This window comes from Cyanistes caeruleus, chromosome 9 (assembly GCF_971803275.1).
Source record: "Cyanistes caeruleus chromosome 9, bCyaCae1.hap1.1, whole genome shotgun sequence".
Taxonomy (NCBI): Eukaryota; Metazoa; Chordata; class Aves; order Passeriformes; family Paridae; genus Cyanistes; species Cyanistes caeruleus.
The window spans coordinates 31,927,818-31,954,380 of record NC_141709.1 but is presented as its reverse complement, the minus strand read 5'-3'; the positions used below and the strand labels follow the sequence as shown (position 1 = coordinate 31,954,380).

Sequence of the window (26,563 nt, the reverse complement as noted above, 5' to 3'; positions counted from 1 at the left end):
AGGAATATGCATATTTGCAATATCTAGACTGACATTTATTGTCATTTGAGTATAGCTTAACTATTTAATTAACAGTATCTCTAGTTTAACTATTTAATTAACTGTAACTCAGTGTTGCTCTTGTGTCAAATCTGTCAGTGTATTAAAAGAAGTCCAGGGAAAAGTGGCCACCAGAGTCACTCTAAAATTTCCTATTTGAGCGGTTCAGAGAGTGGGGAACACTTTTGGCTGTTGTGTTTCCAGTTTCTATTTCTCTTCTTCTTTCATCAGAAGTGCATCTGTCCACATGTGGATCTTGACTTAAGAAGCAGGAAAGTCTTTAGGAAGGAAATGCAGATGCACCTCATGAACTGGAAAGGGAATGTTTTCAAATCGCTGTAGAAGAAAGTCCTGCTCTCCTGTTTCTACCTCACTTGGCACTTTCTGTGGTGAAAACCATCCCCAGCATCAGAGATTTCATAACTATCTATGGAAAATCTATGGAAATCTATGAAATGGGGCCAAAATCTCAGTCTTGCAGGTCCTGGGATAGTGCCCTCAACTGTTCCAGGACTTACTTCATGCTTCCCCTCCGAGTCCTTCATGCAGACAGCAACATTGCCAAAGCCTAATCCCACTGCCAGCACCTCTGCTCCATCTTCCTGGAGCAAAACATCCTCTCATGCCCTCCAAGCCTTTTCAATCAGATGAGCACCTGTCCTGTGAGAGGTGGGCTAAATCTTTCCAGTAATTTAGTAGGGACCACCAATAGTAACAAAATCATCAGAATGGTTTGGGTAGGAAGGGACTTTAAAGCTCATCCCAGTCCAGCCCCTGCCGTAGGCAGGGACACCCTTCACTTCCCAGGTTGCTCCAAGCCCTGTCCAGCCTGGCCTTGGACATTTCCAGGGATGGGGCAGCCACAGCTTAACTGGGCAATCTGTGCCAGGGCCTCACCATCCTCACAAGCAAAAAATTGTTCCTAAATAATCCTGCACCCGTGACAATTTCTACATGCCAGAGACACAGGCAGTGGCAGAACAGATGGAACCACAGGTAGAGCACTCTCTTCCCATCCCCACTCCTCTGAGAGAGCTTGAATTCTTTATGTCCTCCATGTGCCTGCTAATTAAAGTGTCTTATCTGGTTAGACTCCATCATAACTTGTTTTCTACTTAATACGAGGCAAATGGTTTACATAGGTAGAGACCTGAGCTAGACACTCAGTTCCTACACAAATGAGGTGATTTAAATATTTTTAGGATTTATTTATAATGACCTGTTTCCTTCTTTGATTAGTTTAATTTAATTGAACACTTTGCTTTTTTTTACTTTCATGTTCTCTCCCTTATTCCCATCCTTATTCAATCCCATGTTGACGAGGCAAGGAAAAAAAACCCAGAACACCCCACCATCGATTCCAGTTGCCTAGGTTTGATTCTGAATCTGGAATTTAGCAGGAATCCTCCGTTACGCTGAATTATTGCACAGAGGCAAGCGTAACGTTGTGGGATGTGGGCTCTTCCAGACTCTTTGTCCTCCATGGTAATGTCCCAATCACACTGAAGTGCTCCCAAATGTGCGAGGACTATTTAAGCTTTGTAAATGCCGTCCTCCAAAAATCACTCCACATAAATGTTTCATGTCTCTCCTCTGCGATGCACAGGCCCCAAACATTCAGCTGTGAGGGTGTTTATATTTGTGGAACTCTCTTGAACATTTGCTGTGGATTTCAAACAGCTGCTACACTGAAGCACTGGGAATAGTAAGATCATGAATATTCAGGTGAAGCCACTGGAATGAACAGCCGTTAATAGAATAAATGCCTAAACAGTTGTGTAAGGCTTATTAAGACCTATTGGGGCTGAGATAATAAATTCCCTCTTTGACATGTTGCAACTACTGTAGTTTAAACATTTTGGACCACCTCTTCAGAACTGAAAGAAAAAATTATGTTAGTTCTGTGTGATAACACAATGAAACACCTGGAAGGCTTGGCGCCTGTATTAGATTTGGCAGGGAGATTGTAACATGCTAGCTCATCCCCACTTAAAATCATGGCACTGTTTATTGTGTTAGTTGTCAAGGTTATCCAAATTACATACAGTCTGGACTGACTGCACTTATCTCATTAGAGAATGTATTTTTTACTATTTTCTCTTCAAGTTTGGAAATAATAATACTATACTTTTGCAATGGAGCAGTAACATGGTCAATCTATTGCCAAGAAAAGAAACTAAACAGAACATTTAAACAAGCAAAAAAACCCCAAACCCATTCAAAGTTTTTTTTTATCCCAAACCAAACAAAGTTCAGGAAACCAGCACCAGCAGCATGGCTTTGAGCCTTCAAAAAAGATGGGCATCGCTGCAGCTGACAGGCCTGCTATGGGGACTCCTTGATTGCTGCTGTAACTCCAGAGCACTCCAAGTATCCAGAGTGGTTAATTGTTGTAGGAGAACTGTCTTTTCCTTTGGATTTAGCTGTCACGTTGTATTATGCTGTGCTGTACTGCCTGGTTCTGGCACACTGTGTCACGAAACATAAAATCCGACAGGATGCAGTGTAAGTCTTGCAGGTTAAATTTTAAAGGCAAACTCAGTAATATTTGATCAGTTACCTGCTGTCGGTTCAGATAAAGGGCGTTTGATCTCCACGAGCAGGGCTAACTTGTTAGAAGCAAACTTGCACATGGCACAAGGCTGCTCTCAGCTCTGCAGCAGTGTGAACTGGGGAGTGTCAAAGCAGCTCAGGTGCACTTGGAACTGTTAAAAATTAACCCACCTGGCTCTTTTTTTAATGTTTTAAGAAAATGATCAAACTATACCTCTATTTACTAGTCTCTGTGGATGACACCAGATTCTGGGTACTTGTTTCAAGAGGAAAATCACCTGAAAAATCCAAAGGAATGACTTAATTCTTTTGAAATTTGTCCAACCCCTCCATTTTAACACACTGCATTTTTGGAGCCTTTTCTGCCAGCACTGATGGGCTTTCCTGATCTGGTTGCATGAACAATCTCAGTGTGTTTGTTGACTGCCCGCACGTACACAGCACCTGTATAAATCACCATCTGCATAAAAGCATCAGAAGCTGGTCAGGATGAAATAAAAGCTAAAACCCCAACATTTCCCTTCATCCCTTTCACCGCACTCCTGTTTTTCTGTGACCTGTTTATCAATATGAGAACCAAATCTGTTTCGGAAACTTCAGTGTCATGGTTACATTTTTGGGAGGAAAGAACAGATGGAATAGATTAATTAGTCAAACTATGTTTAAGTAAAAGGCATTTCTTTCCATGAGTAGCCAAAGGCTAGAAAGAACAACATATAAGGGACAAGGAGAAGTGCCTCAGGACTTCTTCCTTGCTGGAATGGCTTCCCAGTTTCAGACTTTCAGCAGCATAAAGGGTCTTTGATTTCAGCTCCTATTAAGAAGTAGGTCAGGAGGTGCCTTATTTGCAAGAGGGCAACTGCTCCCTTCAGCTTATTGAAAGTAGCCACTCCAAAACATTTCTTGCATGTTATTTTTGTAGGGACTCTGGTGTATAAAGATTCCAACCATTTACTCCTGCAATCTGGGCAGCAAATGTCCCTGCTGCTGGAATCCATCACTGCTTGCTCTTGCTCATCAGCCAGTGCCTGCCTAATACAGTGCACCATCATCTGTCTCCAGTTTTCCAGAGCCTTGGGCAGATCCTCATTTCATCACCTCCCCATTTTTCCTGCTTGGAACAGAAGTCTTGCCACCACACTTCTGGCCCCGGTGTTGTGAGCAGCAAGGAAGCTACGCCAGACACGGCACTGCCTCAGAAATTCAACACGACTTTGTTTAGCACCAGTATTGATCTGTGACCGGTGATACCACCCCATGTGAGGAAACAAAGCTTGCAGTACAGCTGGTTTGGAAATCAAGTTTCAGTGGATAACTCCAGCCTGTTTCATCCCTGTATCCGGCCTGGTATCATGCACTGCAAGGCTTTTGGCTTGGCTTCAGTCATCCTACCTAAGAATAGATACTTAAACAAGACACCTACCCAAGGATTTTGATAATATCCTTTACCAACCAGTGGAGAGGATATGCCCATCCTGAATGCAATTTTGTTTTCTTTATGGGCCTGGTTTTTTGCCACAGATTCCAAAGGGGGTCACTGGCAACCTGACTTAGGCACTCATCAGCTGAGCAGCAGGCAGAACTCAGCCCCTTCCTCCTGCTGATTTGGTTTCAAAGGCACAATTCCCACAAGTAATCATATTTACCAACTAAAATGTGTTAATTCTCTCTTTGACAAGTTTTAGAGATTGTGTTTTAGTGCTATTTCTGTTTTTATTTTCTGTCATGGACAGAAGGGGAAGATGGGCAGGAGTCTGGGATGGAAACAGTTATTTCAAATAACAAAGTCAGGAAAGATTTTGGCCCAGAGGAAGATTTAAATCCAACCCAGATGTAGCTCACTGGTGTCTGGAACAGGAGAGATGGTCCCAATCACAGAGTAGCACCCAAGGCTGGCTCAGGAAGCAGAGGGATGTCTGTTGGTTGAGGAGAGAACTGTTTGCCTAGCCCCCAGCCAAAGGAAATGTCCTGGGACTGCAGCTGGGCAGTACGGGATCAGGGAAAGGATGGAGTTTTGAAAGCAAATCCTGCTGGCTTCCTTTCTCCTTGGCAAAGGACAGAGTTGAAATAAGTAGGAGTAGGATCTCAGGAGAAGGAAGAAAGTCTTTTACTTAAAGTGTGGTGTCTGAGCAGGGGTCTGTGCCCCCTCCCTGCCTGGTGCCCTGGGCTGAACTGGTACAACCCAGGATGAACCTGTGCAATCCCCTGCCTCATCACAGCATCCTGAAGAAAGCTGTGTATCAGAGAGGTATCACCACGTGCTAAATGTCTGAGAGGACAGGTACATGTGCAGCTATACACCAGATGTGCTTGTACAGCAGGCTTGACTTTTTTAAAGGCAGCTTTCTGAGACAGGCTAAAAAAATCCCTTTAAATTCATTGTATTTGTCATGTCTTTGATACAGTTATGAGGAGAAAGAAGGTAGGAAAGGAAGAAAGAAATATTTCTTTCCTGGTTACCTTGCAGTAACCCTGGGTACTAAGATCTGGAATAAACCTCCCAGTGGAAAACACTCTGGGTACTGTACTCATTGTGGGGCTCAGCAAAACAGATGGGAAAAAAAAAGAAATCACAAGAGGTCTGTTTAGCAAAACATTATTTGGAAGATCAAAGGAACAACATGTAGATTGTACTGATCATTGTTAAATAATAATTTTTATTTTTTTTTAATTTTTTTTTGTATATAGTGCTATGTGCTGAGAAAACCTGTATCACAGATCCCTTTATCTCAGTCCAGTCACCTAATTTTTAATAAAGTTGAAATCACATTGTTCAAAACAATTGGCTCCAAGACTAACATCAACAAGGTGATACAGAGCAACCACACTAATCTATAGCTTACACTTCCAAAATTCTGATCTGTACTGGGAACAAGGCTGAGCATGGGCATGATCCCATTACAAAATAGAGGTGAATACCAACAAACCCAGACCGGTTTTGAAGGCCTTTAGAATGATGCTGTGTATTTATGTAATAATTCTGCATGAAACCTCGAACAGAGCTGGAAAATGGATTTGTCTTTCCTCACTTTGTTAAGCTCCATTGGAGGTGAGGATCCATGCACAGGGAATTTAAAGCCATGAAGAGTAGGTTTGCTTTACTGGTGGCTCTTCATGGATTTTTTAGGAGTCGTTTGTGAACCCTTAGATAATTTCATCCCAGAAGCTGTAAGCCATGGCAGTATAATTTTTGGACAATGGTGTGGTTATTGAATTCGTGGTAGCATTAACTCATCTCTCTTTGTATTTTTCTTTAAAGGGAGGGATTATTGGAAGCAGGATCATTTTCAGAAGGGGCTTCTTTGGGTGACAGCAAGCATGTGCTTGCTGGTGAAAGGGTTGTTGACAGTGGGGGTACAAGGTCAAGAATCTAGGGGATGCAGGAGTGGCATCCTGGCAGGAAAGAAATGGAGCTTGTAAGTGAAAACCACTTCTTGTTTGGGAAAGAAGAGTAAAAAGTCAAGGGAATAAATATGGGCTCCCAGCTTCAGTGGCGCTCCTGCACATGCATCTTTCTGGGGAAAGAGTGAGCACTTGGCATGGCATGAAACAGCCTGGGAAATGCTTTGTTTTGCACAAGGTGTTGTCCCTGGGTTCTGTGTGCCTCTGCTAAGCAGGGTCAGCTAAATTCAACTAGGAGTCTGCAAAAGCTCCAGCACAGCCTGGCCCAGCCTCTCCGGAAGGAACTGCCATTCCTTGAAACCACTGTAACCATCTGTAATCTGATTTTAACACTTTGCTACCACTGATGTCTCCCCAACACTGATTCCAAACATGGCAAGTCTCTGGTGCTGTTGTCAGCCAGCACAAAGCCAGCGTGAAAAAACCCCATCACTGAAAAACCTGCATGATTAAAACACAGAAATAAATAAATAAATAAATAAATAAATAAATGTATTTCCTATATACATCAAAAAGCCTGACTGTTTTGCCTTTTTTCTTTGGTAAAGTGGTATCCTTGCTCACAATCTGGGTTCCATGGATACCACGAGCAACTCCAACTTTGTGCCTTTAATGCTTGCACTGTAGAAAATGCTGTTTAAATATTCATGCTGACCCTAGAAAGCTATCCACTCGGCCATCTGGAGGACTCCCATACCCCATCCACTGGTGTTTTATTTTGAAGGATATATTCTGATCACACTGGCTAGGCTAAATAGGCTATTGGTCCATTTGTTTTGTAACTGCTATTTAGTTACCTCTCAGGATGTCAGCTCGATTTGTCTGTGTGGAGGAGAAGAATTCTTCAATAAAACTATGGATAAATAGAAGCAAGAGCTGTGGATGGATAGGAGGTTACTCACTCCCACTGCTGCTGCCGTGCATGGAAGTGACCTTGTCTGGAACCAGCTAACCTTGTACCTTGTGATTCACATGAAAATTCAAAGCCAAGCCCTGGCAGGTCAGAGGGAGAACCCAGCCTTGTGTGTAAGGAAAAAAGGGATTTGCTTTTTCAGGCAGTGCTGGGGTTGTGTACTGCACAGGGACACAGAGTGCATTCTGCCCAGGGCTAGAGGGAAATGAATGGAGAGGGAACACATTTCATTTGAAATGGAAAGGGAAATGTGTGTGTGACATCACAGAGAGCCAGGAAGAGGAGAAAATGCTCTGTGGAGCAGAACAGGCAATGTAGAGGTGTCACAATCCTGCACCTGGTCTTGCAAGGAAGGGCCAGTTCCTCAGGGTTGCCTGCCTGTAAGTGCCTTGAGATGGGAACAGAAACGGCCCCCAATTTCATTCCCTAAATTCCAAAAAGGCATTGTTTGTAGTAAAGGAAGGATTATGGCCATCATGGCTCTCCAAGGGCAGCTCCACTCTCCAGGGATCTGCAAAGTCACCCGAAACACATGCAGTGGGGCAAAAGCCTTTTGCTATTCACTGTCTGGTCCCTGAGACACCCCACCAATATCTCTACAGAAGATGAGGTGAAATGTTCACGATTAACAATGTTTATTTTGGCCTTTTCTCTCCAGTTTGGGTGTGGGGGCAGCGGCACTGGTGCTATTTGGCTGATTTATTTATGTTCAGAAGGAGGGTGGAGGAAGGGGGCGTATATCCATGGTCACGCTGACTTTTTCAAGCTGCTTTGGAAGAAAGTGCACACTTAATTGGCATTCAAAGTGCATCTCTGCCTCCTATCTCTCAGTAATGCTTGAATAGATTGTGGTGTGTACAAACCTGGCAATAACTCCACTCTGGACTGACAAGAGTTAGGAAACACTGCTTAATTCTTCTATTTCATTTTACTTTTTTCGGTGTTGGAGAGAATTTTATTTTTTGCAGCTTGATCATTTTCCCTGTGATTCATGTCCTTTCAGGAAATAGTAATTGACAAAAATAAAGCACTTGGGTTGTCATGTAGTGAGCTCCAGCTAAATTCACACCGTCCTGCTTAAGAATCTATGCCCTCCGTGCCGCATTTGTTTTAAGCTTCCAGCCTTTTTTAGACAGATTTTTCCCCCCATTCAGGCACAAAAGCACTTTAGTCAGCACAAGTTTGGAGGTAGAACAAAAAGCCTGTAATAGCATATCTTGTGCTGCTATCAATTTTCCACCGGTGGAGCACTGAGGTACGTGAAGTCCTTTGTCTGTATTCTGAAGTCAGCTTTGGTGACATTACATGACCAACTACAACATTACAGTGTGTTCCACATTGGTTTGAATTGTAACTTAGGGGGAAAAAAAAAACCCAGAAAAAAAGAGAGAATAAAATAAAGATGTCCTGGAATGTGGCCATCACATAATGATTTCAATTCTGAAGAAATCCAACAACCAATTACACTAAATTCAACATTTTCATGTATGATAAGTTTAAAATCTCCTCTAATCAAATAGGGGAAGCCCTTTTCCCTATTTTTCTATGGTTTTAGTTACCAGTAGGCCTCTAAAAATCTGTTTCTGCTTAAAAAGAAACCCTGAAAGGTTATATTTACTATATGTATGAAAAAGGGTTGAATGATACAATTATATATTTTAGAATACTAAAGCAATGTATAAGAGACTAATCATGATCCCAAATTCAATTTTCAAGCCTTTAATTGATCCCATCCCAAAGGTAACATTCTATCTTAATTGCCATGCTGAAATGGTTGCAATTACGTAAAATAAAACTATTCATTGGTAACTGGAAAAAGTCTGCTCATTAAGCACATGACGGCCAGCCTTGAAAATACTTGATTGCAAAAGGATGCAACCACTTTGCTTATATTTCCTTTTCTGGTTAAACTCTCCTTCACATATGTTGAGCTGGTTCCAAAAAGCCACACACGCACTAGTTGGAGATGGAACATGGTGCTGTGTGTGTCTGTGCTCCTGCACCTTCCATGGGCAAAACCAGCCTTGGGGAGGGAAGAAGGGACTAGAAGGACAAGAGATCTTGGTGCTAGCCTGCTCAGCTGGCACTGTGATCTCTAAAGGTGCTGCATGAGAAGGGAGCTCCTCTAGAGCGCTGAACAAACTCAGGTAACAATAAGGGACAACTTAGCCCCAAGTTAAAATGGGAAGTTGCACTATGGGATACCTAGTTATTCCTGGAGAGGTGTTGCACAGCTTGCAGAACTAGGTAAGGTTGTGATCTCTTTTTATTTGGAAACCAAAGTAAAAGCAAAGGAAACTTGTGGTTTTGTAGAGGTGACTGTAGATGTTTGTGAAGGAAGAAGACTGACAGCTTTTTTATTATTGCCAAGAGAGCCTGAGACACTCTCAATTTGATATCAACACCTGTGACACTTGGAACGCTGCCTCACTGGATGCAAATGTCATGTAAATAGTTGCGAGGTGCTTTTTCATTACTGCTACTCTTATTATTCAATCTCTCTAAGATACAACTTTCCAGCTGAGACAAGCACATCCATAAGAATTCACCAGAACTGGGAACAGGCTCAAGACTTTCAGCTGTGGTAAATGAAAAGGGACAAACTATTGCAGGGACAAGAACACCTAATTTTTTTCCCTTTGATCTCACCCCAACAAGGCTGGATGCCTTTCCAGGAGTTAACCTCCAGTCAAACATACATCACTCTACTCCCATTGGGAATAAAAGGATGAATGTCTACAATCTGTGGTATACAGGAAGTCAGACTAGGAGATCAAAAGCTCTGGTCCAAGTAACTCTCCAAGTAAACCCATCATATGGAGGTGTTGAAAATAATCCCCTTCTACAACATGGGAAGTTTCCTTAGTGAGTGCCATCCTCTCAGCCTGAGAGCCGGTTCGGAGCTGGGTGGTACGTGGATCTGTATAAACTCAGTGAAAAGACATTCCCCATCCCAAGGAGCTCCTGTCTGAGTGGGAGATGAGATACAGAGAAGATGCAGACAGATGGGGAAGCACCAGGTAAGACTGAAATGATTATGTGTTTAATAAGCATGATCTGCAGCACACCAGCTGTGGCTTCTCAGTCAACTTCTATGCGAGAATTAAGTATTCTGGTTTTATATCAGTGAATTTCAGGATGCAGGACAGGTCACTGGATATGCCCATCCCATGATATGCATACATCTGTCCATGTTACATGTGCTTATTACAGTCTCAGAAAACAGATCCTTTAAACATCTCAGAGATACCATCCAAGTGATGTAGGTGCCTGAAAGTCAGCCCTGAGAGCTTGAGTTTCTGTTTGCCTTTAACAAGAGGACTTAGACGTCCGATGGGACTTGGCTGTCCAAGCCATTCAGGGATGCCAGTGCCAGCCAAATATCGCCTATATATATCTTTAAACATCTGAGCCTTTGAATGGCAGGGTGATGTAGTGATGAATAAATGCCTACTTGGACATAGAACAAAGATATCTGACTGGCTGAATAGGCAGCATTTGAATTGTACAGAACACACAGATACTCTGTAAATGAATGGCTGTTCACTCGCTCCATCAATAGAAAAAATTGCTCTTTCTCTTTCTGAGCGCACAGTATTTGCAGTAAGAAGGACACACAGATAAAACCAAAAATCTATTTCATGAGCACTTGAGCAGACTTGTGAAAATAGAGCCAGTGCATCATTTTGCGGTTGGAATCTAAAGTAGTGATTCAGATGGGAATCATCACTAGCCCTGCAGACATTGGGGATCTGCACTCGTCCTGAAGCGTGCAGGCTGGTAAAGCAGGATTCCAAGCCTGACCTACTTTTGTCCCCACCTCGTTCCATCAGACCTAAATCCTGGTCGTGCATTCAGCCTGGAAGACTGTTGTGAATACAAATTATTCCAGGCATTGCTGATAGACTCAGAAGAGATCGAGTTCTGTATTTACTCCATCCACACTTGGGAAATTCAGGGACTTTGAGGTCATACAAAATTATTCCTCTAGCAAAATCAATGCACTTTTTGTGTAAATCAGCTTTGGAACAGCTTCAGGTTTCTGTGGAAGATCAGTCTTCACTCATAGAGAAGGTGAAGCTCAGCACAAAAATTACTACCTGAAACTTTCCTGAACTTTACTAAAATAGAAATGAAAGGCCATACATATTCTTAGCTAGCATAAGCTAGTGCAGATCAGCTATATGACAATTACCATGTAGATCAGCAAGGCTTACATTTATTTACCTGGCTGACCCACCTCTCCTATTGATCACTGCAGCTGAAATCTTCAGTGTATCCAAGTTTTGTCTGATGTAAAAGAAAACAAATTAAATGTTAACTTTAAACAAAAGCACAGATCATTATTCAGTTTGGTTGCAGCACACTGCTAAGATAACTCAGAGCTGTGAATGTTGTGGGGTTTGAAGATCATTTCAGCTCTGCATTTCTGCTCCAGCACAGGGAAGATTCACTTTGGATAATGGGACAAGTCTTTTCCATCAGTGTCCTTGGTCCTAATGTCACTTAGGGATCAGATAGCTGAGACTGTGCCATAGCAGGATTGATTGAAGATGTACCCTTGGGAAGAGGAAGGGGTTGCCTAAATGTCTCCTGATGCCTGACTCAAACTAGTCTAATTTGAGTAGCCAGTAACACACCTGCCTTCTCTGCCAGGGGATGTTTATCATTTTCATTAGGTACAGACTTTTATAGGAGATTGTTTCCTGATATCAACTGCAGCAAAAATGTGCAAAGCTCAGCCTGAACAAATGAAAGAGAAAACATGGAATGCTGGTTGTGCATGAAGCAAGGTGCTTGACTTAATTTCTGTTCAATTTGGGATTTTTAGGCATCGTCTAATTAACAAAGACCTGCATAGAGACCAGTTTCTGTCTTGTAACAGGGAAAAGACTTTGGTTTTCATTTCAGTCCACTGGTAAAAATGGCTGAACTGGAACCCTTGCAATGTGAATTCTTGTCACCTGATTAAGTTTTGGTAGCTTTAGGAACTCACACATCATGTGTTCTCATGAACACAAACCCAGCAGGTGAAACAGAACCAAGGAAGACAGAGGACAGAAGGTGGTTCAGGTTTGCTGAGCTGCCTCAGGTGTAGCAGTGCAGAACTGGAGGAGCAGCTGTGCAGGTGCAGCCAGGACACCAGACAATGGGTGTAAACACTAATGCACTGCACAAAACATTTGCCCCCAAACATTATTAATCCCAGGTATGTGGAAGAGGGTGGGAAGCAGCCAGTACCTTGGGCAGTAGAGCAGAGGCTGTGCTAGAGGTGCTGTAGGAGCTTGCACAGATCTGAGAGCAGACCCTAGGCACTCTAATCCTCACCCTCCTCCTCTAACTGCTGTGCAGTGCTGAGTCTTTCATCCAAACCTCCTCAACTGCCTGGAAAGTGCAATCTGATAACACTGCTATGGAAGCTTCAGACCCACATGAGGTCATTGCATAACACCCCACATAATAAAGGAGATATTTATGTCCTTTCAGTACAAAGCCAGTTAATAATCACCATTAGAAACAGCATGAAACGAGAGCACACAAAGCAGAGTTCGCTCCACTCAGAGTGTAAATTGCATAGTACTCCAAGATGAAGGCATGTTGTATTCTTTCCATGGTTATATTTAAATCTGTGTTTTCTTTAATTTAAATCTGCTCTATAAAGATCTCAGCAATTTGAGACAAAAGTATCCTTTAAAAGCAGAAAAAAAACATGACATGATAGCATCCTTCATGCCAGGCTGGCCCTGTTGTGATTTTACATTGAGGGTGCATTTTAATTGATGAAATGTGCTACACAGCACAACTTGAAAAAGTAACAACCTTTAGTTACCATTTGGAAATGTGATGGAGGTGGCAGAAGTTAAACTCTTAGGACTAAATGAAATAACAGAAGCTCCCTATCCTTTCTTGAAGACGCTCATTAGTTTTCACTTTCTCACATTCTGTTTGCCATGGATTTCATCCAAGAATGACGGATGTAGAGTTATTAAGCAAGTGATAGTTTCAAAACTCCAAGTGTCACTGCTCAGTGTGGGAGCTCAGTTACCTTGCAGAGGGCAAGGGGCTTAAATGCCCCTACCCTGGCGCTGGCATCACCATGGAGGGAATGATCACATGGAAAGGAATGGTCAGAACAGCCTGAGAGACACAAGTCAATTATAGGAATGGACAAATAAACACATCAGGAATGCTTGAGGAATAATCTGGTATTTGAATGCATCAGCACACATAGGAAAATGGGGGGGGGGGGGGGGGGAAGAAAAAGAGGAAGGAGTATTAGTTTGCAGAAGGCAATGAACAAGTCCCTTTTCTTAAATTCAGTCCAGAGCTGGGATGCAGGAGTATCTCAAATGCTATAAGGTCTCTATGAGAGAAGAGGCAAATCAATAGTTCCTGATTCTGGGTTTGGGAGTGAAACCTGCATGTAGAGGTTGCCTTTCTCATTCCTGTGGGCCTGCTGCCCAGTGATGGTCAGAGTCATTGGCTGGTTTGGGTTGGGTGTGACCTTAAATGTCATCCAGTTCCAGCCCCCCTGAATGGGCAGGGTACCTTCCACCAGCAGTCCATAGGACATGCTCCATGGGCAGAGTACAAAAGGATAAATGGACCTGCTGGAGGACATGGAAGGCAATGCAGTACAGCAAAGCCTGGCCCTCTCCAGCTGGGAAGCAGAAAAGCAAAGAGCCCATCTGATCTTTCCTCATTTCACCTTCCAAGTGACACAACTAACACACCTTCCTGCTTTTCCAAAGATTTGGAGATTTCCTCTGTCCCTGTTTACTTGTTTACTGCCTCTTGCTGACACTCAGAATGTGTCAAGCCCATGTATCAAGCAAGACCCTGCTTTTTTTAATTGCTTTTCCCACTTGATGAATTTACTCAAAAAACCGAAGAGGAAACAAAAAATAACACTGAAAAAATCTGGTTATGTAGATTTTTTTCTGTTCTAGATGCAGTAAAAAACTAACAGGGTTCTGAGTGAGAAGCCTGTTGAGCAGTTTCTCACTTGTTTTCCAAGCTCAAGTGATATGATATGTGTCTGCTTGCATTAGACTCTGCAAGTCTGGATTTTGAGTGCTGGGGGCGGTTCTTATTCCACACCTGGAAGCCAGCAGGGTCATACCTAAAATCAAAGTCTGAACTCAACTTCTGTAAGAGTTTCTCTGTTTAAACTACAAGCTCCAGCCTTATTGTAAAGATTGGATTTTACTTCTGAGTTAATGTGGAGACTGTTGTTAACATCCAGCTTTGCAGTGATTTAGACTGGCAGGAACCTTCCAGAGCAGTGGACCTCACCAAGTTTCTTTTTTCCCTGGAGACTAGAATCCTATTACATTTGCCACCAGATTTTTCAGAGGACTCTCTTCTGGAGAGGTAAAAAAATTGATTTAAGTGCATTCCATCGTGTCTTGCTTTTGAGTTAGTTGCTAGTCCCTGTTCCCAGTGACCGGTGATTTTAAAGCCCTGCTGCAGCAGATAGTGTGACCTGGCAGTTCCCAGCCTTGGCTTTTGTTATGGCTTTCCCACTCCCTCTGATCCTGTCTTCTTGGTCTGCTCTCTCAGGCACCCATTGCTGGGCCTTTTCTCTGTTTTGGATTCGTGCCTGCATCTCCAGCACGTCGCTGTCCTTTCCCAGGGCTTTACTGTCAGTTCCTTTGTGTATGCTCATCTTTCATTGAGGCCTTCAGACCGCCTCAATTTGTCTTGTGCTCTCTAACACATTTTGGACAGCCCTGATGGTATTCTCCAAATACATATTTTGCTGCAAGTCCACACATTTATTCTTTACTGGTCTTAGTCTTCCTGTAACCTTAATTAGAAATGTAATTAGATGATGGCTGCTATTCCTTGGGAGCTCCCAAGCATGCACTAATTGATAGCCCCCCATTACTCACTATAAGCCATAGAAAAATCCATTTGCTGTAACAGCTGTTGCAGGGCACAGATGGGAAACAAGGTGTCGGGGCATTTCTAGAAAGGTCCAGAAGAAAATGAACTGTCTGAATGTAATAGAGTGCCTTCAGGAATGGATGAGGGCTGATTTATCTCTGCTCTACCAATTATACCATTATAATTCCTGCCAGTAAGAATTTTTAACATACGGTTTGCTGATGGGTTCATGAAAACAGGGCTGGTCTGGACCTGGAGAAATCCCCTGTGAGAGCCTCTGTCCAAAAGCTGGCTTGTTCCTGGCAGAGATTTGTTAAGCATATTCTTTATGCTCTGTTACAGTGGCCTGGGCATGTCCTAAGGAGTTTTTTTTCTGCAAGGTCTGGAAAAAGAACAGGAACAGCAATAACATTCAATGGAGAGTCAAAGTATTTGAGAGCTTCCAGGGGCACATTCCTGACAGCTGTAAGAACTGGTACAGAGTACTAAGAGTGGGCTTGCACCAGAGTTATGAAAACAAATGTGGAAGAGAGAATTTCTGCCCTAAAGAGTTCACAGAAATGGTAAAGGAATTTTGTATCCATTTTGGCTTGAGCTTTATTTAGGCTTTGTGATCTGACTTTACCTCAAATCAGTTTTCCCATTTTTAATATTATTCAGAAATATAGGAAGAAAATTGTTTAAAACAACAAATTTCATTGAAAATTGCTAAGTGTGAGCCACAGATCAATGCACTGCTCTTCCTTGGTCCATGATAGGATCAGGAATGCCAGTTTGGTATGATTCTGGGGTACCTTCAGACTGAATGTGCATGCAGATTCAGTTCCAGCTCTATTAGCACACCCAACTTCTTTAGACAGATCTTGTCATTCTGTGGTCAGCATTGAGATAACAAACATTTCACACAGCCCACAAACAGTTTCACCAGCAGTATTGTTTCCACCAAACAGGTGAAGCAGAAAGGATGGAAGGGCCTCCTTCAGCTTCTGTTGAAATACATGGAAGAACTCACACTGCCTCCATAAGAAGTTAGATCAAGTTCCAAGGCTACACGTCAACATTTTTCTGAGCACTCCTGACTCTGCACAGGGGCCCCTACATCATGTTACATTCCTTCAGAGGGTAAAGGATGTGGGAATTTTTTACCCTTCCAGAGACAGCTCTCCTTTGAAATCACATTTGTTTTCTCTGTAAGTGCTGGAAAGAAATGGATGGGAAAAGCTCAATGGTGAACTCTAAACTGCCTTTTATGCTGGCATCATTTTTTGGAGAGGGGAGGAAGGGAATGTGCGTGCACAGGCACTCACAGCTAAGGTCTTAATTCTATCTCCAGATGCTGTGCATAATCTAGAGGTTTATCTTAATGAATTATTTCTGTTATTACTGCAGGCAAAGTGAGATTTAATTTGATGTGTTATATATCCCTGGATTAACTACCCTTTGGTTTTATTTGCTCCATAATGGTGAATTTTTGTTTATAGACCCATTTTGTAATTACATCCCTGAGCTCAGAAGGACTACAGCAATGCTGCTCCATCCTATAGGAAATCAGGATCCAATTCCCTTCTCCCAGTCCTGTTGTCAGCTGTGGCTAAAACAGAAGCTGCACAATATGATATTCACCATTTTGTCTCCCTTAATTGCAGTTTTACAGGACAAAGTACAATGAATGGAAAGATTCTCCTTGGCTGGAAAGACTGGGATACCTCTTGGGAGGTGTATGCAAAATGCCAGAGAATCTTCACCTTGAAAAATGGCAACAATGTGTGTTATCACAGGTGCCAGGAACAATCACTTGAGTCCTTCGTGGTACCTACATGTTGAAAGTGTCAAGGCTCCATAGGGGCTCCAAGGGTGACAGAGGGAGCCATGGGGCATGGCAGCATGTGAAACAGGAGTTCATTAATTCTTTTTCCCAGCTGTCATCCTCTCAGGGGAAGTCAAGCCTTCAGCCCATGCTGAAAGATGCAGTGTAGGCTGGTGGCTGGACACTCCTTCCCACCTCAAGCCCTTCCCTGGTTTCCTACCCAGGAGGTCTGAGACCAGCATGTCTTTTGCCCATCCTTGCAATACCCTCAGCTGTCACAAGAGAAAGAGAAGCCTGACCCTGATTGAGCTTATCCACTTCCCTGGTGTTCATGTGGCAAAAGGGTCCCCCATTCCTGGGCTGACAGGAGGGTCGGGGGGCTGAGATCCCAGCGCAGCTCCGTGGAGAGCAGGACACGGCACTGTGGTCCCGGGAGCTGTGGCAGCACCCACACCTAATCCCCTGGGAACATATGGCACTCATGCAGAATCAGGTTTCATTGCAATCATGGTGATCTTAATTAGTATTACTTATAACAACAGAAGTCAGCCTAAGTACTGGGAAAAGTAAACGGAAGCAACGAAATCCATCTGGGTATTAGTGGAATCTTGGAAAGGGTAGGGAGTTTTGGACTTTTGACCCAAAGCAGCGTTGCCTCACTCAACCCTTCACTCAAAAACCTGTACTCAGCTTGCTGGGGTCCAGGAGCTTTGTATTGTTCAGCCCAGAGAAGAGAAGGCTTTGGGATGAACTAATTGTGTCCTTCCAGTACCTGGGGGAGCTGACAATAGAGCTGGAGAGAGACTATTTACAAGGGCCTGGAGGACAAGGGGGAATGACTTCCCACTGACAGAGTACGTTTAGATCAGATATTAGGAGAAAATGCTGCCCTGTGAGGATGGTGAGGCCCTGGCACAGGCTGCCCAGAAAAGCTGTGGCTGCCCCATCCCTGAAAGGGTCCAAGGTCAGGTTGGACAGGGCTTGGAGCAACCTGAGATAGTGGAAGGGGATTGGAATGAGATGTGATTTAAGGTCCCTCCTAACCCAAACCATTGTATGGTTCTTTGATTCTGTGGACTGATCTCCCCCTTCCCAGAGTGACCCATGCTGGAGCAGCAGAGCAGTGCTCCTGCCAGAGCCCTGCGTGACAGAGCACTCACCTTGGAGTGGGGATCTCCATGGCACAAGGCAGCAGCAACAAAATTCTAACTGAAGATTGTGCTTTCAGAGAGGGAGGTGCTGGGTTTGAACCCTAGTCAAAGAGTCATGGTAAAAAATATTTTCCAGGTACACATCACAGTGAAGACAAAGTGTTTGGTTTTATACTGACAGACAAGGATGTTTGATTTTTTACTGACAGGCAAGAATGTTTGAAGTCATTAAAGTGCACACAGCCAAAGCCTCTGGTTTGTAAAGAGTGCCTAGATTTACATTACACAGCTTGTATTTGTAACTGCTCCCAATATGTCAGTTCTCATACACTCCCATTAAAAGTTTATGTCCATTTTTTTTCCCTCCAGCTAATAAAATTAAACGTTGGAAAGTCAAAACAAAAAATGAAATATGTTGGTCTTGCTTGGACCAGTGCAAGATGAGATATTCAGAGCTGACACCAAAGCTGTCTTCAGAATCACCTACTGTTCTGAGAGCAGTGTACTAAAACCCAGCTTCCTGCCTTTTCCCTGTTAAAACCAAACCTGGAGTGTTGTTTTACAGCCTTGGGAGTGTGAATTTCAAATGGCCCTTAAGGGTGGAAAGTGATTTAAAAATATTTTTCTAAGAAACTCCAAAACACAAGCAGCATTTTTATGAGTGAAAATCTAGGAGTATGCGTCAACATTTGCAAATATATCTGAGGGATGCAAGGAACATAAATCCTAGGACTTTAAAGTTGTCACAAGGCCAAATTCTTCTTTCCTTTACCCATATGAGTAGTGTTGCTCTAGTCAATGGATTGAAACAGTTTCTGTAAATAAAATGAGTAAGATTTAGCCTGAAGTCTAGAGAAAATAATATGAACAATCTTTCTTCCCCCCCAGGGAGTAGAAGCCGAGCATTCTTTGGCTTGCCCTGTTCCTGCACAGCCCATGGGGCAGGATCCACCGTGCTGGCTGCCCCAAGTGTGGAGTGCCTTCATCCCAGCTCTCGTGGGCTCCTGGTTCCCTGGCTGGTGCTGCAGGGTCTTGTGGCCATTCCCTGTGCTCAGGGCTCTGTCTCTTCCCTGTTATTTTGCTGGATGAGGGAGGCACCACTGGGATCCTCCACTTATTCCTGCTCTGGGAGTTAACTAAAGACCAGAGGAGCAGAGGGGAGGGAGCAGCAGGACAGAGATTACCACACTCTCCTTCCTCTGCATGTTCCAGTCAGGACTGGAGACAGTAAAACCCTTTGGTTTTCCAGGCCATGATAATCCCATTTGACCTCATCCACCACTGAAAGGGGCTGAGGAACCAACAACATGCTCATGAATTTAAACGGAGCTTGTGTGGATTTAAAAGCTACCACAGAGAATTTATGCTGGTAATTACAGCTCCACTGCAGATTTCTTGAGAAAAAACAGTCATTTGGGTTTTAGGTTTTTTTTTCATTCTAAAGTACATTTTTTCCAAGAAGTGGATGCTGGGTCTGTTACTCACCTGCCACTGCAGCAGGTCATTTGCTGATCCTTTTTCCTATGCTAATAAGGTATAATAAATTTAACACCAGTAAAGAAACTATAAAGACTTGAAGACTATTATTACAGATTTTGTATGTGCAGTGAAAGGCAAATTGTTTGCAGCAATTATTGATTGGGAAAGGCTAAGTTAATGTAATTGCGGGACATAAAAGGAAGAAATATAATAAAAAAATAAAATTAATATACCAGTCACAGAATCTGAGCTCAAAAAGCCAATAAAAGACAAGCAATAAAGCACTCCAGAGAAATGGGACTCTGTCATGGTGAATATCAAGCAATTTACTGAAAAGTGCAGATATCAACTGCGGCATTCCTCACTTCTCAGCCATTTACTTGAGTCCTGTCTATGTTCATTGTTTTACAAAATTAGTTACTGCAGCCAAACCCACATTTCACTGATTGCAAAGTGTCAGCAAGGTCTTCACCTGCCTCACCATGGAACCAGAGCTTTGAAGTCTTACTCTGGGATGCAGAGTAAGGATTGGGAAAGACATTGGTCCAGAAGGAAAATGCTGGTGTCATCAGCTCGCCGAGGGAACAGCTAAAAATGGAAAATTTCCCAGGGAGCTGGGGTCCAGTTACACAGTGGTACAAGATGTCCTATAATACAATGCCCATTTGAGCAGCACCCTGTGGTGAGAACAGTGGGATCATCAATGTCAAAATCCTGCACCAGACCCCACAAACATCATGACATTGACTAGAAAATCAGAAGACTAAACAGAAGAAACTAAAGATATGCCCTCTGTATTTGTTATATGACATTTCTGGTCCTTCTAGGGGTTTGGATTGTCAAGATTTACACCTGGATTGTGTTTTATTTTGTGCCAAAGCTCAGATTAGTGGCATGTTCAACCTCCAGCAGTTCCTGCCCTTGAGGATTGAAGTCTGTTACAAACAATTACTTTGTTGCTAAAAGCAAGAGGAAGAAATACAGGAAAAATAAGGAGAATTTTTTTACTGTGAGGGTGGTGAGGTTCTGGCAGAGGATGCCCCGAGAATCTTTGGCTGCTGCATCCTTGGAAGTGCCCAAGGCTGGGCTGGACAGGGCTTGGAGCAACCTGGGATAGTGGAAGGTGTCCCTGCCCATGTCAGGGGGTGAACTGGGATGATCTTTAAGGTGCCTACCAACCCAAATTATTCTGTGATTCTTGGATTCTATAAAGAGAATATCCTTGCTCCTCAAGATGTGTACACTAATAAAATTGAGCTGCTGATGAATTTTATCTTTATTTTAGTCCATAGATTTTTAAAAAAAAAACTATACAAAGGATAACAACAGTTCTGCCTGTTTTCCATAATGCCATTTCTCCCTAAAACCTTGGCCAGGCTGGGTTTCAGCAACTCTTCTGGAGGATGCTCTGGCCTCCAGAACAGGCTGGAGGTGTACAACTTATTAGCAATAAAAAAAGTAAGTGATACTCCTGCTAAATGTGTATTACTCTGTCCATTACTTTTTCTTCATAAACAACAGGACTTTCTTAGCACTTTCAATCCAGAGTGAGAAATAAGAATATCCTTTTAACATGTCCATCCAAAAAAAGGTAAAATATAGATCCTTCATAGCCTATATATTTAAAAGAAGAAATGGTGCTTTTAAAATGGAATGTCCAATATCTGGTGACTAATGGATGACAAAGAGGCTGCAGGGTACTTTATTAAATGTCTCTAGAGACAAAGAAGTCGATTGCTACTCACTGAGTTGATTTACAATGATAAAGATTTCTATTTGTAGGAACCTCGTTGGCTTCAGTCACCTCCTCTTGCATCTCAGGGCACACAGAAATTGAAAGCTTTGCTTTTGCAAGAGAAAAGAATTTTTCTCTGAGCTCGGCCTGACTGCATTTTTCTGGTTATCATGACAATCCTATCAGACTAATGGGCTGACAGCCCCAGAACAGCTCTGCTATCTAGGAAGGGAAAGATGTGACCTCCAAGAATCATTATGTCATATCTGGTAGGAGCTTTATTGTTTTATTGATACCATTCCCTGTGCAGAAACCATTCAAAAATGAAATAAAATGCTTCTCTGCATTTATCAGTGTTGAGAGGAGAGGGAAGAATGAACAAGTTCACCTGGATTGCTGCCAATGGAGGAGAGCAGTGAGGCAGGGACAGTGACGGGGCGTGTGATGGAAACACTCTGGGGTCACTGGCAAGGTGTCCTTGGAAGTTTGGTGTCTGCACAGGAGATCAGCACCCCAGCAATCCCAGCCAGAAATAACTTGTGTTTCTCTGTCCATACTTGCTCCACTTGAACTCTGCCTTCTCTTCATGGTTGTTGGTGGCATAAACTGCTTTAAAGACCTAATTCTCAGCCTGTGCTTAGGATACCAGCTCACATTTGCTCTGCTCAGTCCTGAACTCTCTATGGCATAGAGAGCTCTGCACCTATGGCACCAAGATACACTGTCCTGTGTCCAGAGTTCAGACAACAAACTGTGACTAAACCATGATGCCTAAGAGTATTTTGTAGATAAACTTGTAATAAACAAGGTCAGAAGTAAAACAACAACAGATAAAAGAGCTCAGAAATACTGATTTGCTGATTGGCAAAGCCATCTTGTTCCACTGCTTTGTGGTGTGTTAACAACTCAAAGCACAGAGCTGCTCATTTGCTGATGCAACACCAAAGGTGGACAAAACAACTGTACTTGGGGCAGGCTAAATAAAGGAACTGCAGCTTCAAAGGAAAGCACTTGCAACATGAAACTTGTGATGGGCTTGTGAGGGTGTCAGTGTGACAGAAGCCCTGGGGTTCCCGACAGGATGCCCATTGATAGGAATAGCAAGGTCAGGATGGATCTCGAGGATCCATCAATCACCGGAGCGCAGACTGCAGGCATGGCATAGCTGGAGTGACACCGTCACTTCCATAGTGCTGGCAGGGCTGGGCTGCCTGGGCTCTCCTGCCTTTAAAGGAGAACAAATTTTTACAGAAGGAGCTCGAAAATGGTCTAGCAAGACAAAAGTGTGTTACGACTCATCACACCAGATCTTGCCTGTGCTTCCTCCTATAAATCTAGAGAAATTCGTGAGGCAGCTCAGTCATCATTTCTTTGCCCTAAAGCTGATGAGCAGGTTAACAAGAGGAGATTATTTTAAGACCATAATTTTATAGGATGAAGGTACAAATTCTCTATCTTCCTGTGGATAATCCTGTTACAGGATAACATGATTTTAGGACTGTCCATTACAAAGGACAATCTTTTCAGTCTTGTCTGACTGGTTTCTAAATTCTTTATAGCTGCCTTCATGCAAAGAAAATGTGAAATCCTGACTTGCTATTCCAACTGCTGAGCTACATTTCAGCTGATTTCACCAAGACATTGCACAGCATCTGTAAAATTTATTGACAGTCTCAGTTTAACTTAATTATACAAATATGCAGCTTGCCACCTGCCCCACTTGCATTTTGGTCTGACATACATCAGTGCACACTAGCCAGAGGTGACCTGCCCCACCACTGTATTTATCTGCTGCTGTGCCCTGTGGTTTTACCTTCCCAGGATCCTTACAGAACAATGGTGTGTTACTTCTGCTGTTTTAAATGTGGGGAAAATGAGGAGCAGACAACTAAATGAGTACCCCAGGGTCGATGTGAAAGGCAAGAATCAAACTCATCAGAACCATAAAAAAATCATGGTCTCCCCAGTTTGCCCTCCTTTCACTTTCACCATAAATTCCCAAGGAAGGTGTTTATTGAAGAGGTTTATAACTACCTCTCTGGTGCTGACACATTCATTTTTTTGGCTTTCTTTTTGGAACATTAGCACACCAACAACGTATTTTGCTTTATGCCAAAAATTAACTACCTGCAGTCTTACAGGGGTCAGTGGAGTTCTCCACAAGCAGACTGTCATTTCCACTTGGTTTGCTTTCTAGAAATACAAACTTATTTCTTTAAATCCAAACAAGTCCAATTCTTTCCTCAGGAAGAGGAAATTCTTCTGCAACTCTTGTTGAAATTCAGGGATGTTGCATTTATTTACTGTAACAGCATTTAGGAGCCTGAGGAATGGGCCAGAACTGGGATCAGTGCTGTAGAAATACAAGATAAAGAATACTCTGTGCATTTAAGTGATGCTGGGTAGGGGCTGTGCACTCTGAAACATCACAAAATTCAAGAATGAGTATATTTTCACATACTAAACCATAACAAGCTGCAATAGAAACACTGTTTATAAATTACACTGTGGTATCTCAATAGTGACAACTCCCTGCTCATTCTCACCTTCGTCTTTCAAAACACACATCTTGCTTGTTTACAAAGCACTTTCTCCACCCAGAAATAAACCCTCAATTATTTTCTTCCATCCCTGTGAAAAAATGATTCACTGCAAATTCTTCTCTCCAGTAAGGTCAAAATCTATGTGTGCAAAGGATTTCAACTCAATGATAATATATTCTTGTCCCATCTGGGGAATATCACTGATATTTTCTGGAATAAAGAAGGAAGTGAATTTTTCTACTTCAGTTAATTCTTCAAACTATTCCCTCCTATTGAAATGTTCCTTCAAAGCAGAGACAGCTCATTTCCTCAAGAAACTGTATCCACCCACCAAATGTTATTTCTCACCCTAAATAAGTAATAGGAGATTTCCTACTTTTTACCCACATCTACCCCATAGATTTAATGTGTAAACTGGGAACATGCAGAATATATTGCTTGGCACAAGTCAGCAAAGTTTCACCTGCAAGAACACAGGATGAATTCAACCCTTGGCTGTTTGTACTAAGCCACAGGGAGAATCTACCCTTAAGTGATGTAAAGTTCATAGATCAGATACAAACCCACAAACCCAAACCCACAGAGCAGTGTTCAGGCTGGCAGAGCTCACATCTCTCTTGAGCTGAGCCTTGTCCCAGGGCAATTACAAAGGGAGCACAGCACTCCCCTCTTGCTATGAGGGCCTCCCAGTATTTGGGGAGGATGCTGAGGTACAAATTCCCAATAAAAACACTGAGTGGGAAAGGAAAATATTATCTGTTTCCTGAAGAGGCCAGAGGAAAAGTGATTGATGCTCTGGTAATGAGCATGTGGTGCATCAGGAGAGCATTCTCATTCTCAAATTTTACAGTTAAATGTTCTTTTGTGTTCCTGAGTTATGTTTAAACACTCACCTAAACTTCAGGTGTGCAGATCTGATATTCCTTGCTATACTCTGCAATGAATCCCAGGATTCATTTCTGTAACCTCCATGTACCACAATGCCACAACAGGTGAGCAAAATTTATACCATGGCTTCCCGTTTCAATTTCATACATTTCCTGTGAACCTGGAGAGCTGTGAGGACAATTATTTCAGGTTCAGATGTGATTTTAATATTTTTACCTTTTTTTTTTTTTTTTTTTTTTTGGTCCATGGATCTATTTCCACGGATCAGTTTAGGTTCCAGATGATCTAGATCTTAAGTCATTGTTTTCTCATTGCCATTAGTCATGACTCTTGGATCATTCTAAATGTGAGGAAAGCTATATTGCTCTGAACATGAAAACACAGCTCCAAAAAATCTCTGCTAGGAGCATAGTCACAGCCAAAGTTCTGATTAAATTTATGTCTTCCACGGGCTTCTGCAACCAACACAAATGGCTGTGAAATCTTTTGCAGCAGGGTAATGGAGACAGGAAAAGAGTTGGCTGTAAGTTCGGGAATTATTATTCTTATAAACCCATCCACACACCTATCACTTGGGACAAGTGAAGGGCCAAAGACATGCCAAGCAATTACACAGTTACAAGGTCTGTGCACAAGATATTCTGCATCACGTTGGCTGTAATTTGCGCTCGCTACGTTGGCACAAGATTTACCTGTGTCAGATGGTGACAGAGAAAACAACTTTTCTGGGAGACTAAATCCATCTCAACACTGGCCAAGCCATGTCCCTGTTTTTGGAAGCCTGATTGGTAACAGCAGCACCTTTCAATTTGGAGCGGAAAAAAGGTTTACAGAACTTGCAGTAGCAAGATGCTCAGAGCCTCTTGGTGACACCAGTGTAACCACCCACAGCTTCTAGGGGATTTAAGGGATAATATTCAGTCTTAGCTCTGACCTTAGCCAGATCTTTGTGTCCTGATGACAAATGATTTTTTCTGAACAGTTTTATTTTTTCCCTTGGTACTCATTTCAGCTGAGAGAAACCAGATGAATTTCTTCCCTTGTTCAGCTACAAAGACAACAGAACCACCTTTCTCAAGTCACATGAAGTTCATGATCTTGGTGAAGCAGGAAGAGAAGTCAAACTCATCATTCATCTTTTACAATGTGTTTGAGAGTTTACATCAGGATTGATGTGGTGATGGAGTGACTTTAGGCCTTGTACAGGACAGTGTTCAATAATCATAGAATCATTTAACCCCTTTTCTTCTCTACTGTTAAACTGAAGACTGCCATTCCCTGCCAAGTGGAGTGGTCTCACTTCATGATTTTTTCCAATCTTCCTTCATTAAGCATTGCAGAGGTGCTAAGCCCATTGTGGCCATAAAGGAGATAACAGAAGAGGACACAGTAAGACACATGGACGTGTTTTTAGGGTTCCTAGAAACCTAAAAATGCAGATACATAGGTAAGAATTTGTCAGCACTTTGACAGAGAATTTTTTACAGTAGGAAGTACAGTCAGTTACCTTTGGTGGGGAATGTGTGTTGACCTGACTTGCCAGAAGCCAAAACACCAAGCCAGAAATGCTAAACATGTCTCTGCTCCCTTGAGAAGGGCGTCTGTCCAGCTGCAGCACTGTCCACAGTATTTACAGATCCAAGGAGTTTTAAGGAGTGTAACTGTGCTCCTAAAGAATTTCCTATTGTTTTGTGAACTGTTGATGGGCAGGACAGAAAAACCCCTGTGCTTTTTGCTCTCCAAAACCCATAACTCTTGTTCAGAGATCACAATCTTGTGCTCCTAGAGCTGTGCCCTTGGAAATCGAGTCTCCTGTTGGACGAGGCTGCACAGACTTGGAGTAGCAGGAACAAGGCTATTCTCAAGATTAGTTATTGTAACCACATGGTCCCCCAGGACCACTTTGGCACGGTGCTGTAGCTGCTTTCTGCTATTTGCTTGTCCCAAGAGGACAGAGAATTCAGAATTGCATCTCCCTCTCCCAATAATATCCTGTTTTGTGCTGCTGCTTGTGCTTTGCCATGGATCTGCCAAGTGCTGCAGGTGCTGAAAAACAAAGGTGAAAGCACCCATATGGTGCTTTCAGATCACAAAACCGACTCACAGAATCGAAAGCCCAAAAGGACCTGTGCTTTTTTTCTCATAGGGAAACCTAACAGGGAA

General features: G+C 42.7%; 1 protein-coding gene and 3 long non-coding RNA genes across 19 annotated transcripts in view; 2 read left to right on the top strand and 2 right to left on the bottom strand.

The window, feature by feature from the left end:
* LOC111932986 (uncharacterized) overlaps positions 1 to 6,509 on the top strand; it is a 48,475-nt gene extending 41,966 nt beyond the window's left edge. For all 3 annotated transcript variants that reach the window (XR_015273704.1, XR_015273706.1, XR_015273705.1), the window contains one exon: positions 3,515 to 6,509. This is a non-coding gene — a long non-coding RNA (uncharacterized LOC111932986). The remainder of the gene's footprint in view (positions 1 to 3,514) is intronic.
* NFIA (nuclear factor I A) overlaps positions 1 to 26,563 on the bottom strand; it is a 404,462-nt gene that overhangs the window by 298,996 nt on the left and 78,903 nt on the right. The gene's annotated exons all lie outside the window — the stretch shown is intronic.
* LOC111932985 (uncharacterized) lies at positions 2,642 to 6,987 on the bottom strand. The gene is made up of 4 exons (XR_002866463.2): positions 6,897 to 6,987; positions 6,792 to 6,816; positions 2,807 to 2,870; positions 2,642 to 2,708 (listed from the first exon to the last, which is right to left on the bottom strand). It is a non-coding gene; the product is annotated as an uncharacterized LOC111932985 (long non-coding RNA).
* LOC147651760 (uncharacterized) lies at positions 13,677 to 20,499 on the top strand. The gene is made up of 2 exons (XR_015273710.1): positions 13,677 to 15,360; positions 15,748 to 20,499. It is a non-coding gene; the product is annotated as an uncharacterized LOC147651760 (long non-coding RNA).